This window comes from Condylura cristata, unplaced genomic scaffold, assembly GCF_000260355.1.
Source record: "Condylura cristata isolate star-nosed mole 26May11 unplaced genomic scaffold, ConCri1.0 scaffold00019, whole genome shotgun sequence".
Lineage (NCBI taxonomy): Eukaryota > Metazoa > Chordata > Mammalia > Eulipotyphla > Talpidae > Condylura > Condylura cristata.
The window spans coordinates 6,269,185-6,280,942 of record NW_004567120.1 but is presented as its reverse complement, the minus strand read 5'-3'; the positions used below and the strand labels follow the sequence as shown (position 1 = coordinate 6,280,942).

At 35.1% G+C, this 11,758-nt stretch overlaps 1 protein-coding gene across 2 annotated transcripts in view; it reads right to left on the bottom strand.

Moving 5' to 3' along the window:
• DACH2 (dachshund family transcription factor 2) overlaps positions 1-11,758 on the bottom strand; it is a 461,558-nt gene that overhangs the window by 390,834 nt on the left and 58,966 nt on the right. The gene's annotated exons all lie outside the window — the stretch shown is intronic.

The window sequence follows — 11,758 nt, the reverse complement described above, 5'->3', positions numbered from 1 at the left end:
GCCCGCTGCTCCCCTCAGCAGTGTATTTCGTTGATCTGCCTGTTCTGCACTCCACTCTGTCTCTGGTGAATTCTCTCACCCTCCACATCTCTGGCCTGTATCCTATTTTTGTATGCACAAATAAAATAAAATCTTTAAAAAAAAAAATGTTACTTGAAATGCCAACAGCAAGGGAATATTTAGGTTTTCTTGGAGAGTATGAATTTTCCTCTTCTAAAGCTTCATGAAGAAATTCAAAATTCATTTGTGTGATAAATATGCTATTTTAGAGTTCTAGATTTGTTTGTACAAAGGAGATGTTTCTAGAGAAGCAAAACAGCTAGACAAATACCAGATCAAGATTAAAAATATATTTTTTTTACTTTCACAACCAACTTCTACTTTATTCCAGTGCTACCGTAAGATTAAAATATTTAAAAAGAATATCCACTGGAAAGGTTTTTGGGTCACATTTTATAAATTGAGATTTCCCCCTTTGTGCTAATGGGAAAAAATAACAGAATATTTTTTTTGTAAATCACAATAAGCAATCCCCAGCCTGGAGTTGAAATGAAAATATCCCAAAGCACTAATTACCGGGATCATGAAAATAAGCTAGTTCAATAAATGTTTAAAAGAATCCTAACTTCTTAATAAGGCAACAGGGTATGGGAAATATCAACAGGAAATTAGCCAAGGAAACAATAATAGCTTTAAGCAAGGAAATTAGACCAGATGTCCACAATAGACATTTATAGCATACTACAACCTCAAGGAGTCAAGCACACATTTTTCTCAAGAGCATATGGGAAATTCTCCATGATAGACCACATGTTGGGTCACAAAATAAATGTCAATAAATTCATGAAAATTGAAATTATAGCAAGTATGTTCTCTGCTAGCAATTATATCAAGTTAGATTTCAATGACAAATATAGTGGGAAAAAATCTAACAAGTGGAGACTGAATGAAATATAATTGAATAATATTGGGCTAATGAGGAAATAAATTATTTAATTTAGACAGATGAAAGAAACAAAAATTAAGACATGAGATGCCAGAACTTATGAGACACAGTAAAAGCAGTGCTAAGAGGATATTATAAAACAATACAGACCCACAGCAAGAAACAAAAATGATCTGAAATAATGTCACCTTATATATGAAGGAAATTGAAAAAATAAACCAAACCAAAGCCCAGATATGTTTAAAAATTAGAAGGGGCGTAAAATTAAAAAAAAAAAAAATCCAAATGATCAAAGAAACCAAGAGCTACTTCTTTGAAAAAATACACAAAATAGAAGAACATCTGGTTAGACTTTTATAAAGGGAAAATACTACAATAAATAGAAGGAATCACAATAAAAATCTCAAATACAAAAAAAATATCATTAATATATTTATGCCAATAAGGGATAACCTATAAGAAATGGACAAATTCTTAGAAGCATTCAATTTTCTCAGACTGAACAAGGAGGAAACAGAAAACCTAAAAAAAACAATTACAAGTAAGAAATGAAACATCAACCACTCCTACACACCTTCAACAGTGACTTGCCCTACTGAGTGCCTCCTACAGTCACTGACTCAAGAGCTTCAGAGACATCGTCACTAGTAGTGCCACCTGAAGAAAAAATGAAACTTCTGCACCCTAGGATATATGACAAAAACAGCAACAAGATAGCTAAAATTTGGGAGATTGAAAAATACAACAAATGGCACATTGAGTCCCCAACGGAATATTTTGCCACAGAGAGACAGAAAATCTCCAGAATCAAACCACAAAGACATTTAAGATTTTACCTATGAATCAGACAGAGTTCAAAATTGCTGATAGAGAAATTCAAAGAAATGAAACACAAGTAAGATGATAAAAGACATAGAAGAAAAACAGCAACGTAATGAACAAATGAGAGTATTTGAAGCTTTAAATAAGGAAATAATGGAGATACAAGATGTAAAATACCCAATGAAGGAGTTTAAAAATAGAGAATGTGGTGGAACTATGATAGGCCAAATGCCAAATCAAATCAGTGACCTTAAAGACAGTAATGCACAATAAAACCAGGAGAAATAAGAACAAGAATTATAATGGAAAAAATAAATACATTGAGAAGTATCAGTTTCATGAAGAAGGGAAATATACCAATTGTGTGTATACCAGAAAGCAGAGAGAAAAAAAAAAACTTATTTAAAGAAATAATACAGGAATGTATACCAAGCCTGGAGAAGGAGCTAAATATAACAGTCCATGAAGATAAAATAAAATGAGATTATGAAACTGAAATGATAATTATATCAAGTCAGAATTGTGTTCAATACAAAGGAAGAAGACTGGGGCCTCCCTGATGATGCAAGTTGTTAAGACTCAGCAAAGCTCTCTATAGCCACTGTGATTGCAACTGCAGGATGAATTTGATCCCCAGCCACAGAGCTCACCCACATGGCACAGCAAACCTCTCCTATCTCAACCACTGCTCTCTGCAGCAGTGTTTCAGTAGATTACCTGTTCTGCTCTCTGCAGCAGTGTTTCAGTAGATTACCTGTTCTGCTCCTCACTCTGTCTCTGGTAAAGCCTCTCTCAACCTACCACACCTCTGGCCTACACTCTAATTCTTGTACACATAAATAAATCTTTTTAAAAAATAAAAGATTGAAGTAGACTAGAAGAATGAAGCCAATAACCAATAAAGGTAAACTCATCATGCTTACACCTGGCTTTAATGAGGAACAACTCATTAAAGAAGACAGAATCGGTAAGGACAGAATCAGACGATACAGTCAAGACACTTAAAAACTAAGCCAACAATACAATATATTCTATTCTACAAGACTTTTTTTCCAGATATGAGGGAGAAACAAAAGCCTTCCAAGACAAACAGATGGCGAAAAAGATGTGGAAGCACTAGGTTTCCCGCCTACATGCTGAAATGAGCTCTTGAGTCTAAATCTAAATATATACACATATGAAATAAGTAACTAGAAAAAATAAAACTAAGGATAAAAATCACAGTAGCAGAACATCATATGTTAATAACTATAAATGTAAGTAAACTGATCTCACCAAAATAAGGCACCAAGTGGCTGGCTGAATCAGAAAACGTAATCCAATTTCTGGTGTTTCCAATAAATTCACCTGCACTCCAAATATTAATAATCAAAATATTAATGAACCCCAAAACTGGTAGTTTGAAAAAATAGACAAACTTCTGGCAAGACTCACTAAGAAAGTAAGGGAGAGAAGTCAAATAAGCAGAGTCAGAAATTAAAGTTACAGAAGATACTGCAGAAATTCAGAGTACAATAAGAATTTAAGAACATCTATAAGCCAATAATTTCAGTAATTTAGTAGAGATGGAAAGATTCTTATAATTATACGAACATGCAATGCCAAAGACGAAGTACACAACCTGACTAAACCAGTAACAAGGAAACCAGTAACAAGGAAATCAAGCTAGTAATCAAACTGTCCCCCCCAAAAAAAATAAAAAGTCCAACACCAGATGCCTTCACAAGTAAACCTTACCACCCCTTCAAAGAGGAATGCCAATACTGCACAAACCCTTCCAAACAAAAATTGAGCAAGATACACTTTTTTTTTTTAAACAAAGACAACACAAATTTTGCAGGCCAATTTTCCAATGGAAACAGATGTAAAGATCCTCAGTAAAATCTTAGCAAACCAACCCAGATGTAAAGATCCTCAGTAAAATCTTAGCAAACCAACCCAACACCGCACATAAAGAATCATACACAATAACCAAGTCAGATTACAGTGGGGACACAGGATGGTTCTGAATTTAAGTCAGCTTAATTCCCCACATCAACACAAAGAATGATAAAAAGCATATAATAAATGCAGATAAAGTATTCAATAAGATTCAGATACATTTATAATGAAAACCCTCAAAATCCTGGGGATTCCTGTACACTTTTGCAAAGGGAAGAGACACCAGAGATTGTACCCACTGGCCCTAGTCAATTGCAAAGCCCAGACTACCAGCCTGCCACTCACCTAACAAGCCACACCAGAAAGAACTACTGGAGATGTATCACACTAACCCCAGTCACCCCTACATCCCACTTCTCACTTAGACAACCTGTGTCCAGGGAAGAACCATCAGAGGTCACACAACCAGACTAAGCAAGCCCTAGTCAAGACCACCACCTACTGCTTACAAAAATGCAGGAAACGCCCCCAGCTACTGTACCTACAACCAGCTAAGCACCCAGAATGGTGGTATAGGGACACCCACCCAACAGAAACCCTATCAATAGCAGAGCAAACCCAAAAATCAAACAATGGGGAGAAAAAATTACAAATGGTCAAGCTAGCTCTCAGAGGAACAATATACCACAAAAATAAAACCATTCTCTAAAAACTAACAACACTAACCTGGGAGAATTTTTCCTCCTGCCAGATGAAGAATTAAAAATTGCCATATGAAAGACAAAGAATTAGGACAACAGGAAGAAAACTCAAACACATGTAAGAGAAATAAAAGAATGAAAAGAATGCTATGAGAAACGATAAATGAATGGAAGATTAAGACTGAAACTTAAAATAAGAACATAAAGGAACCACATGATGTAAAATGATCAATGGGGGAAGTAAAAACTTTTTGGAAAAGACCATGGAAACAGAATAGACTATATGGAAAGAGTCAATCTAGAAAAGGCAGATATGAAAAGAACAGAAACAGAAAAAAGATACAATGGACAAAAAATGTAGAAATACTTCAAGAATTTTCCAACACCATGAGGAAAATGTATATGAAGAGTCCTGGGAATCCCAGAAAAAGTGAACTGAAAAGCTATTCAAGAAATAATTGAAGGAAACTTCCCAACTATTATGAAGTAAGCAAAAGTAGACAACAGGAAACTAAAAGAATGCCAAACACTTTAATGAAAGGAAATATACATCAAGAGACATATAGCTTCCAAAAGTCCAAGACAAAGAAAAAATAAGTAGGCTGATAAGGGAGAAGAAAGATTCTCTAAAGAAAAATATTACGCTAACACCAGACTTCTCTGAAAAATCACTCCTGACAATAAGAGAATGGAGTGAGATATTCTAAAAACTCCAAACAAAACATGAATACTTCAACACGCAAAATCTCTCCTTCCTATATGAAGGGAAAATAAGGATCTTCTCACACCAACAAAATCTTTGGGAAACCGCTACCACGAAACCTACTCAACTAAACATTACTAGGACCCTTCAGATCTAAACCAAGAGAAAATGAATACATAGAACTGAAAAAAGATTACACAGAACCACAAAATAATGAACATAATGGCAATAAAACACACATGTCAATAAGCACCCTAAATATTAATGGACTGAACTCACCAATATAAAGACACGGTAGTATAATGGGTTAGGAAAAAATCCAAATGTCTGCTGCTTCCAGGAAACACACCTAAATTCCAAAGAAAAACATAGATTGAAAGTAAAGGTTTGGAAAACAATTATTCAAGTAACTGGCACCCAAAAGAAGGTAGGGTTAGCCATACTTACATCTTATAAAGACTGCCAGCAAAGGGGACATGGATGGACACTATATAATTTTCAGGGAACAGAACACTCAATATAGACTCACCAAATGAGTGAGCATCAAATACATTAGGCAGTTACTATCATTTCTCAAGAGACACTGGAGAACACAGTTATATGGTAGATTTCACCACTCCACTCTCACCAATGGAGAGAGCAACAAGACAAAATAAACAAAGATACCATAACCCTAAACAAAGGCCTAAACCACAAAAGCTTACTAGACATGTATAGGATACTACACCCCCGAAAAACTGAATACAGGTTTTTCCCTAGTACACATAAATCAATCTCAATGATCAACCACATACTGGGTCACAAGACCAACATCAAAGTGTACATGAAGACTGAAACCATACCAAGTATATTCTTTGACCATAAAGGTATCAAACTAAATATCAACTAGAAAAAGGAGAGCCCCCTTACATGGAGATTGAGCAAAATAATACTGAAGGAACACTAAATTAATGAGGAAATCAAAGAAATAAATCATTAAGACAAATGATAATGAGGATACAACTTTCCAGAACATACAGGACACAGCAAAAGCTATATTAAGAGGAAATTATATAGCAATACAGGCCCATCCAAGACACAAGAAAGAAACACCCTAACCTTCTATCTCCAGGAACTAGAAAAGAAACAACAAAATCCAGTCGAAGGACATTATAAAAATAAAGCAGAAATAAATGAAATAGAAATCAAATACAGACCAAAAGATCAATTAAACCAAAAGCTTATTTTGGGGGGAAAATAAGCAATAACCCTCTAGCTAGGATCACAAAGAAAAAGATGAAAACTCAAAATAATCATAAATGAAAGAGGAGAAATTATATACACAAAGCAGAAATCCAGAAGACAAATTACTATGAATGTTTATCTGCAAACTTCTTCAACAGTTGATACATAATGGACAAATTATTAGCATTATACAATCACCCAAGGTTAATTAGAAACTTGAATAAGTCAATTAAAAGCAAGGAAACTGAAACAGCAATCAAAACTCAAAACCAAAAGTTCAGAAACAGATGATTGCATGGGTTCTACCAAATGTTCAAATATGAGCTAATGCCAATCCTGTTAGTCATTCAAAAAAACTGGAAAAGGAATGCTACTAAATATATTTCATGAGACCAAAATCACATAAACACCAAAACCAGACAACACACACACACACACACACACACAGAAAAGAGGCAAATCTCTAATGAATATGGATGCTAAAATCCTCAAAAAAAAAAAATCAGCAAACCAAATTCTACATTGCATCAAAAACATTATACATTATACACCATGACCAAGTGAGATGGATTCCACTGACGCAAAGATGGCTCAGTATGCAAAAGTCAACTGACATATTTCACCACATAAACAAAATTAAAAAAAAAAAAGGAAGCATTACTTAAAGTTCAACATCCATTTATGATGAAAGTCCTTAAAAAAAATCAGGGTAAAATAAACATATTAACATAATAAAAGCCACATGTGACAAACAAAGCTAACATTTCTCACAATGAAAAATGAAAACCTTTCTGCTAATATGTGGGACATGACAAGGATGTTCTTGCTCACCACTGCTACTGAATGTAATACTGTAAGTCCTATCGAGAACAATTAGGCAAGAGAAAACAAAAGTTATACAAATTTGGAAAAAATAAAGCTATTATTATTTGTAGATTATATAATATATAGAGTACTCTAACAAAATTCATGGGAAAACTAAACAATAAGCCAGTTAGTAAAATAGCAGGTTACAAACCCAATACAAAAAAAAATAAAATAAGTAGCTTTCCTATATGCAAATGATCAGCCTGAAGAAATTAAGAAAACCATCCCACATACAACTATACCAAAATAAATAAATAAATACCTTGGAATAAATCCAACAAAGAAGGTGGAAACCAATACAAAGAATGTTACAAACCATTGCTGGAAAACTGAAGAATGTACAAAGAAATGGAAAGATATTTCCTGCTTATGTACTGCAAGAATCAACATTATCAAAACGGCCTTCCAACCCAAAGCACCTCATAGATAGAATGCAATCCCAATAACCTCAACAGCATTCTTGAAAGAAATGAAACAAATATTGATGAAATTCATGTGGAATCACAAGGAACCCAAGCAGCCAGAGCTCTCCTGACTGAAATGGTCAAGAACAAGGGTATTAAACTCCCAGACTTCAAACTAAAAAAAGCCATAATAAAAACATGATACCAGAATAAAAACATGATACAAGAACAAAAACAGTCACAGACCAATGGAATCAAATTGAAAGCCAAGAAAACAAAACCACAAATATATAGTTACCTAATCTATGTCAAAGGAGCAAAGAATATACACTGGACAATCAAAGTCCCTTCAATAAATGGTGCTGGGAAAACTGAACTACCACATGCAAAAAAAATTAAGCCAGACTACTATCTCATACCACACACAAAAATCTACTCAAAATAGATAAAACATTTTGATATAAGACCTGAACCCATAAAAAATATTAAATGTACTACACGACATATACTTCAGCGACATCTTTAAAGCCAGAGCACCAACGCCACAATAGTGAAGGCAAGGATAAATAGATGTGACTACATCAAGTTAAAGAGCTTCTGTACAGCAAAAGAGACATTCAAAAAAACAGACAGCCCACTAATTGGGAAAACATTTTCTCACACAAAAGTAATGATAAAGGACTGACCACAAAAATATACGGAGAACTGACGAAACTCAACAAAAATAAAGTAAACAACCCCATCAAAAAATGGGCAGAAGAGGTAAAAAGACACTTCTCCAAAGAGGAAATGCAGATGGCCAACAAGCATATGAAAAAATGTTCAACATCACTCGTAATAAGGGAGATGCAAATTAAAACCACAATGAGATACCACCTCACCCCAGTGAGAATGGCACATCTTCAAACAACTAGCAACAGCAAATGTTGGTGAGGATGTGGAGAAAAAGGAACTCTCCTGCACTGCTGGTGGGAATGCATAGTACAACCACTATAGAAAACTGTTTGGAGGTTCCTCAAACTGCTAAACATGGAGCTTCCCTATGACCCAGCAATCCCACTCCTAGGTATCTACCCAAAAGACACAAAAACACTGATTGAAAAAGATACCTGTACCCCCATGTTTATTGCTGCTTTATTTACAATTGGAAAAACATGGAAGCAGCCCAAATGCCCAAAAGTAGATGACTGGATTAAAAAGATGTGGTACATATATACAATGAAATATTACTCAGCAACCAAAACAGAGAAACACATGTCTTTTGCAGCAACTTGGATGGAGCTGGAAAAGATCATGCTTAGTGAGATAAGCCAGAAAGAGAAAGAAAAATACCGGATGGTTTCACTCATAGCAGTATAATGGACCAGGCAAGAAAATAACAAAAATAATGAACAACCATATACCAGATACATTTTGCGGGGGTGCAGTGGGGAATGGGATCAAAAACGGGGGGAGTGGGGAGGGAAGTGCACGGGATTATGGTGATGGCACACGGGTGACATGGTGATGGGAAACCTGTGGGGATTACAATTGAGATGGGAAAAAAATGTACAAAATGATGTAAAAATAAACTGTTATGTATATATATATATATATATATAGGCAAAGTACCCCATGACAAACTTCAGAATCATCTTTGATGACCCAGCTACAAAAGCAAGGGGGAAAAGGAGACTAAACATCTGGGGCTAAATCAAATTAAAAATATTCTAGACAGCATCCAAAACAGAGACACCCTACTGAAATGGGAAAATATGTTTCTACACCATGCATATAAAGGACTGATATCAAAGATCTACAAAGAGCTCACACAACTCAAAAATAAACAACCCAGTTTAAAAACAAACAAACAAAAAAATGCAGGGTCTCCCTGGTGGCACAGTGGGTTAAAACACCAACTACAAAGCTCTCCTAAGCCACCACAGCACAAGTTTGATCCCCAGCCAGGGACTGACCCACATGGCGTGGCAGACCTCTCCTGACCCACCCACTGTTCCCCTCAGCAGTGTGTTTCAGTCCATCCACCTGTTCTGCTCCCTGTTTTTTCTATGGTGAAACCTCTCACCTCCCACACCTCTGGCCTGTACCCCAGTTCTTGTATGCATAAATATGTAAATCTTTTTAAAAACACACACAAACTGAAGCCCTAAAAATCAGTCACTTGATGAAATTCATGTGGAATCATAAATGAAATGTAAGTCGCCTTACAGAAATGTAAATCGTCAAATAGACTACAGGAATATGAAAAATGTCAACATCACTTATTATCAGGGAAATGCAAATCAAAACCACAGTGATATACCACCTCATACCTGTGGGAAATGCCCATATGGGAAACAATAGAAACAAATGCTGGGAGGAATGTGGTGAAAAAGGAGCCATCTTACATTTCTGGTGGGGATGTAAACTGGGGGAGCCGCTACAAAAAGTTGTATAGAGGAATCTGATAACACTAAAAATTGATCTATCATATGAACCAGAGATTCCACACCTAGATATCTACACACAGGACATAAAAGCACAAATTCAAAAGAAAACCTGCACACCTATGTTAATCTAGCATTATTTACAGTACCCAAGATATGGAAACAATGTAAAAAACCCTAAAACAGATGAATGGATCAAGATTATGTGGTATATACACAATGGAACATCACTCAAGGATCAAGAAAGAAACTCATGCCAGCTGTGGTAACATGGATGGAGTTGGACAGAATTATACTACATGAAGTTAGGAGAAAGACAAATGCTAGATAGTATCACATTTATGAGGAATGTAGAAAAACCAGACCAAATGGTCAGATAATGCCAAACACAAAAATTGATTTTTGAAAAACACAAGAATTGAAGCATTTATTCTTTTACCATAGAATTTCCACCAACTTACCTGTGCACCATCACCATAGAACCTTGTGTTCTTCCCAGCCTTTCCAGGTCCTTTTCCATCCCCTGACCTGCGGAATGTCTTGGATTTGTAGTTGTCTTTTTATTGTTGATTGGTTTTGTTGTGTCTTATATTGTTATCCCCCCCACATTGGTCCCTCATTTGGTTCCCCTATATTCCTTTTTCCTTCTGACTTAAATCACTGAGCATGATCCCTTCTAGCTCCATCTATGTTGCTGCGACGGATTTATTTTGATTGCTGGGTAGTATTCCATTGTGTACATATACCACATCTTCACCCGGGGATGTATTTTAGGCATTTGGGTTGTTTCTATGTTTTGCCCATTATAAATAATGCTATAATGAAGATAGGATGCAAGTATCCTTTTGAATTAATGTTTTTGCGTCCTTTGAGCAGATTCTTAGAAATTGAATTGCTGGATGATATGGTAGCTCCGTTTTTAGTAGTTTTAGTAACCTCCACACAGCTTTCCATAGTGATTATACCAGTTTACATTCCCACCAGCAGTGTAGGAGAGTTACTTTTTCCACATCCTTACTGATATTTGTTGCTCAAGTTTTAGTAGTGCCATTCTCGCTGGTATAAGGTTAATATTTCACTTTGGTTTTATTTTGCATTTCCTCAATTATAAGCAATGTTGAACATTTTTTCATATGCCTGTTGGCCATTTATATTTCCTTTTTGGAGAAGTTTTTCAAGTTCTTCTACTCATTTTTTGACTGGGTTGTTTTTGTTGTGGTTGAGTCATGACTTCAAATGAAATACTTAAAGGTGGGAAGGGAATGGGAAAGCACAAAGTAGGTTGATTGTACAATGTATTCTGGTGGCAGAGGATGGATGCTTTGTTGGTAGGAGCACTGTGTTAACAGAACTGGAAAGCATGGGAACCTATACTTTCAAGATACAGATAGTATAAACCAATGTTACCTCATTTTTTAAAAATAAGTCAGGAAAATATAACAAAATTGTAACCATGTTAAATTAGAATAAAAGATGCTATATATATTTGGAAAAAAACATGCAATTATTACAATGGACAAATAATGGCTAATTTTGACAAAAATTTTTGTAACTTTTTGAAGTTACATTGGTATATAATACTATATGATTTATGATTTATAAATTCATACTTCTTTAGATTTATGTTACCATACCATGCGCACCATCAAATTCAAACTCAGATTGGGATATATAATGTAGGATGATACTGACAGTAACTAGAATTTTTAACATGAAAAAGAAAAGCTATTTTTATAATTTATGTGTCACATATTTTATCATTTACTTAACATTGTACTATAACT